Source organism: Vulpes lagopus, chromosome 2 (assembly GCF_018345385.1).
Source record: "Vulpes lagopus strain Blue_001 chromosome 2, ASM1834538v1, whole genome shotgun sequence".
In the NCBI taxonomy this organism is placed as follows: domain Eukaryota; kingdom Metazoa; phylum Chordata; class Mammalia; order Carnivora; family Canidae; genus Vulpes; species Vulpes lagopus.
This window is the reverse complement of record NC_054825.1, coordinates 71416132-71422215: the sequence shown is the minus strand read 5'-3', so window position 1 is coordinate 71422215 and position 6084 is coordinate 71416132.

Below are 6084 nucleotides of genomic sequence, written 5' to 3'. Positions count from 1 at the left end.
CATATTCTATATATTATATATGTTATATATAATTCTTCTAATAAACTGAGCAAAGAAAATATTAACAGAATCATAAGAAAGAGAAAATACATTTACAATACTGTACTGTATTTTAAAAAACAAACAAAACAAAACAAAAAACAGTGTATAGCTGGACCTGCACAGTTCAAACACATGTTGTTGGATGGTCAATTTCAGTTTGGTAGAGTCCAGTAAGAGTGAGAAGAATTCCAATCTATAAATGATCAAATAGACAGAAATGACAAACTGTCATGCCTGGGTGGCTCAGCAGTTGATCATCTGCCTTCCGCTTAGGGCGTGATCCCGGAGTCCCAGGATTAAGTCCCACATTGGGCTCCCTGCATGGAACCTGCTTCTTCCTCTGCCTGTGTCTCTGCCTCTCTCTGTGTCTCTCATGAATAAATAAATAAAATTTTTAAAAGATACTTTTAGGGATCCCTGGGTGGCTCAGCGGTTTGGCGCCTGCCTTTGGCCCAGGGCGCGATCCTGGAGTCCCGGGATCGAGTCCCACATCAGGCTCCCAGCATGGAGCCTGCTTCTCCCTCCTCCTCTGTCTCTGCCTCTCTCTCTCTCTCTGTCTATCACAAATAAAAATAAATAAATAAGTCTTTAAAAAAAAAGATACTTTTAAATTATGTTTGCATTTTGATATTAGGCCTTAAAGTCTAGGTCTCCATTCTATCATGTATTACTCCTATAATCAGAAGTGTCTATAATTCACTCATCTGTAAAATGGAGATGTTACTCATCAATCCAATTATGTTCATTCTCTTGCATTTTATTTTATTTAAGATTTTATTTTAATTATTTTTAAAAGATCTTATTTACTTATTTGACACACACACACACATACAGAGAGAGAGAGAGCACAAGTAGGCAGAGCAGTAGGCAGAGCAGTAGGCAGAGGGAGAGGGAGAAGCAGGCCCCTTACTGAGCAAAGAGCTAGATGTGGACTCAATCCCAGGACCCTGGGATCATGACCTGAGCCAAAGGCAGACGCTTAACTGACTGAGCCACCTAGGCGCCTCAATTCCCTTGCATTTTAAAGATTTACTTTACTTATTTGAGAGAGCTCGCATGCACATGCGTGAGCAAAGGGAGATGGAGAGGGGATCTTAAGCAGAGACTCCACTCTGAGCACAGACCCTGATGTGGATGTGGGGCTTGATGGGGGTGAGGGTGGGGAGGTGGAGGCAGGTGGAGCTTGATCCTACAACACTGAGACCAGAACCTAAGCCAAAACCAAGAATCAGACACCTAACCAGCTGAGCCACCCAGGTACCCCCATTCCCTTGCATTTTAAAGTACCTATGGGGCAGCCTGGGTGGCTCAGCGGTTTAAGCACCTGTCTTCGGCCCAGGGTGTGATCCTGGAGACCCAGGATCGAGTCCCGCATCGGGCTCCCTGCATGGAGCCTGCTTCTCCCTCTGCCTGTGTCTCTGTCTCTCTCTCTCTCTGTGTCTATCATGAATAAATAAATAAAATCTTTAAAAAAATAAAAATAAATAAAGTACCTATGATGTGCCAGGCATTGGTACAGATCTACTAAATGTTACTACTACTATGATTAGACTAGCTCAAGATGAATTCTTTCTTTGCAACTAAGAATCTTCATACCAAAACCAGTACAAGAAGCAGTGTTTTAAGTGAAAGATTTTTAGAAAAAAACCATGAAACTAGTTAAGTAAAGTAGGGAAGGGATCACTGAGCACTTCTCTAACCTAGGGAAATTGCTTGGTGGTCCTTATTGGGATTAGAAGGGGAAGACCAGTTTTGAAAGAATGGTAATCATTCAGTTTTGGACATATTAGGAATGAAGTAACTAAGGATATACAAATGAAATCCCTAAGGATAGACAAATGAATATTTTCCTTGGAGTTTCTAAGAGAGATCTGGGTTGAAAATGGAATTGGAAGTCATCAGCATACAAATAGCAGTTGAAACCATTAAAGTGGACAAAACTAGTTAGTGAGCGTTTGTAGAATATGAAGCAAAAATGGCTGAGGACACACATTAAAAGCTTGGGAAGAAGATGGCTAGCAACAAAAGTGGAAGAGAAGCAATCCAAAGGAAAACCTGAAGGGAGTGGTGTCATGAAGCCAAAGGAGGAAAAAATTTCAATGAAAGTGCAATGGCCAAATAATCTATAGCGGTTTTGAACTTTGTCAGTTTAGCTAAACTGGAAACATTTCCCAGAATTTCTTTCCCTGCATGGCTCCATGTTGTGGTTGGCCAACAAGAGAAATTAGTGTGAAATTTGGGTGGAGGAAGTGAAGCAGTGAAGACATCTGGTTAGAAATGTTGAGGGATAGACACAGAGGTTAAGGGGAGGAAGTCCAGTTTGTCCTCACTGAGGAGAAGATTAAAAATAGGGACATTAGTCAGTCAGATAAAGTATTATTTGATACTATGAAGGCTTTTGTGGAGTCATATGTCATATGCTCAGAGCAATCTACCTAGTCTTCAATACAGAAATCTAAGTATCATCTTATATTAGACCAGAATATAAGGTCTCGAGAAGAGACTATGCCTTGTTCTACCCCAAGTGCCTAACAGTTACTGGCACATAGTATTAAGCAAAGAATTTGTCAAATAAATAAATTCATTCTACCTACACATTCCTGGCCTATATTATAGGGACTATGAACTCTACCATGGTGATGAAATTGCTACTTCTACTAAGATAAAGACTTAAGGGCAGCCCTGGTGGCTGAGCGGTTTAGCGCCGCCTGCAGCCTAGGGTGTGATCCTGGAGACCCTGGATCGAGTCCCATGTCAGGCTCTCTGCATGGTGCCTGCTTCTCCTTCTAAGGCCTGTGTCTCTGCCTCTCTGTGTCTCTATGAATAAATGAATAAAAATTTTAAAAAAAGACTTAAAATGTTCACCTCAGAGATGGGACAATATTTTACAAAAATAATTCCAATTAATAAATACAGAAGGAACAAGAGAAATAGAACACCACCTTAGTAATTACTGCAAACAAGATTCACTGATGAACTATAATTGGTAGGGAAAAGTTTAAGAAAAAACAAGATATTTGCATAACCTTGTAGTATCTCCTTCCAAGTGTTTATTAATTATAAAGGGGGAAAAAGTTAACTACATAGTGGAGAAACCTGGTTGCCTTCACATTGACTAAGGGATCAAGGTTAACATCACCAGTTTTAACATATATCACTATGATATACCTCCCGAGGTGATGTGCTGGCAAGGCCACTTCTCCTGAGTGGTATTCTTCTAAAAGTTCAAAACCTCATAATAATCTGTGAAAATAACAGATGAACCATTTCTGCAAAATATCTGACCTTAAGTCTTAAAATATACCAAGGTCTTGAAAGATACGGAGGGATTAAGGCAACTATGGCAACCATAGGCGATTAAAGAGATGTGACAACTGAATGCAATGTCAAATCTTGGTCTGGCACCTAGAACAGAAAAGGGACATTGTTGGAAAAGCTGATGAAATTCTGGTAAAGTCTTTACCTAAATTAATAGCATATTACTGATGTTAATTTATTAATTATTATATCTTGGTTATGTAAGATGTTAATATTAGAGGGACACCTGAGTGGCTCAATGGTTAAGCGTATGCCTTTGGCTCAGATCGTGATCCTGGAGTTCCGGAATCGAGTCCCACGTACGGCTCTCCTCAGAGAAACTGCTTCTCCCTCTGCTTGTGTCTCTGCCTCTCTCTCAGTCTCTCTCATGAACAAAAAAAATAAATTTTAAAAAGATGTTAATATTAGAGAAAGCTAGGTGACAGATACATAGCACTACATTTGTATCTCATCTCTGAATCTCAAATTATTTTAAAATAAAAAGTTAAAAATGTTTGGCACGTCAGGGTAGCTACATCAGTTAAGTGTCTGACTTTTGATTTTGGTTCAGGTCATGATCTCAGGGTTGTGAGATCAAGCCCTGTGTTGGGCTTTGCTCTGAGTGGGGAGCCTATTTAAGATTCTCTCTGTCCTTTTCCTTTTGCCCCTCCTTCCCAACTTACACGTGTGCTTTCTGTAAAAAAAAAAAAAAAAAAAAAAAAAAAGTTGAAAATGTTCATCCCACCCTAAGTCACCTAAATAAGAAGAATACAAATGTTAACATTGTGAAGATTTCTACTTGTCATGGTAAAAAATAGAAATCTCTCCAAAAGTGGCCTTTAAAAAGGCTTGCATTGGGATCCCTGGGTGGCGCAGCGGTTTGGCGCCTGCCTTTGGCCCAGGGCGCAATCCTGGAGACCCGGGATCGAATCCCACATCGGGCTCCCGGTGCATGGAGCCTGCTTCTCCCTCTGCCTGTGTCTCTGCCTCTCTCTCTCTCTCTCTCTGTGACTATCATAAATAAATAAAAATTAAAAAATAAAAATAAAAAGGCTTGCATTCATACACTGAACAGTTTTCTGTCTTCAAAACTGAACATCATAGCTAGGATGTAAAGAACATTAAAACTTTTGTTGAAAAGAGAAATGAATCCCTTTGTGAACATTAAGCCAACTAGCGCAAAAGCTCAAGAAATGAGGTGGATTAAGACCTACTGATTGTCTGACATTTTAAAACTTTGGAAGTATAATACAAAGAAAAAAGTATAATACATAAATAAATTTTTGGGATCCCTGGGTGGCGCAGTGGTTTAGCGCCTGCCTTTGGCCCAGGGCGCGATCCTGGAGACCCGGGATCGAATCCCACCTCGGGCTCCCGGTGCATGGAGCCTGCTTCTCCCTCTGCCTATGTCTCTGCCTCTCTCTCTCTCTCTCTGGGTGTGACTATCATAAATAAATAAAAATTTTTAAAAAAATAAATTTTTTAAAAACTTAAAACTTTCATATTAAATTTAAGACACAGTGATAGCATATGGAGAAATTATAACAGCAAAACTAATATAGATTCATAACCAATAATCCATGTTGAACATTAAAAAATAAAAGTTATTATGGTAATACAATAGGTAGAAGCTGTACTGTTATTATAAATTTTTTTCTTTCTTTCTTGGATTATTTTTTTATAGACGTTATGCTATAACAAAACAAACAACTTTTCTGCCTCCAAGTGGCAACACATTGGTTTGAGTTCCAGTATGATATTTGAAGATGTAGGTAATAACTAGAGATCAAAGGGGGAAAACTATGTTCTAAAATAAAAGCACAAGTGCTCGCTTTGGCAGCACATATACTAAAATAAAAGCACAATACAAACCATATTTGAAAAAATTTTAATTTTGTTATATCACAACAATATCTAAGTCGCAACTTCACTTGCAAAATGTTCCTGAAGAACGCTCATTATTATCTGACATAGAGCTTTGATCTCTTCTTTAGGAGTAGTGGGGGATTCCTATGGCAAGAATACTCAGGGCAAGGATAAAAAGGAAGAGGAAGCCTGATGGCTTCATGACCAGTGGGGCTTGATTTTTCAACCTGAGAATATTTGTATTTAGTCAGAAAAGGTTTTGCTTGTTTTTGGTTTGTGTAGTTATTATCACATGCCTCTGGGCTGCTAAAAGGATAATTTGGGGGGAAATGGGAGGAGGTAAAATCAGTCTTCATTGAACTTATCATTTATTACCTGGTGATCTTATGAAGAACTAGTCGGGATGTGTCCTGTTCATTCATGGATATATCCTAATGCCTAAAAGAGTGACTGGAACATAGGAACTCAACAAGTATTTGTTGAATAAACTTCCATTCTGGTAGAATTGAAACCAGATCATTTTCATTAAGCAGTTAAAGAATGAAGCAGCTGCATAGACCACTCATTTGGAAAAAGTCAGCTATAGAGAACCAAGAGGGGAAGTTGTTAAATATATATAAAGAAGTGCTTTGGGGGATCCCTGGGTGGCGCAGCGGTTTGGCACCTGCCTTTGGCCCAGGGCGCGATCCTGGAGACCCCGGATCGAATCCCACGGCGGGCTCCCGGTGCATGGAGCCTGCTTCTCCCTCTGCCTGTGTCTCTGCCTCTCTCTCTCTCTCTGTGACTATCATAAATAAATAAAAATTAAAAAAAAATTCTTTAAAAAAAAAAGAAAAAAAAAAAGAAGTGCTTTGGGAACTTTAACATGCATATGTAACA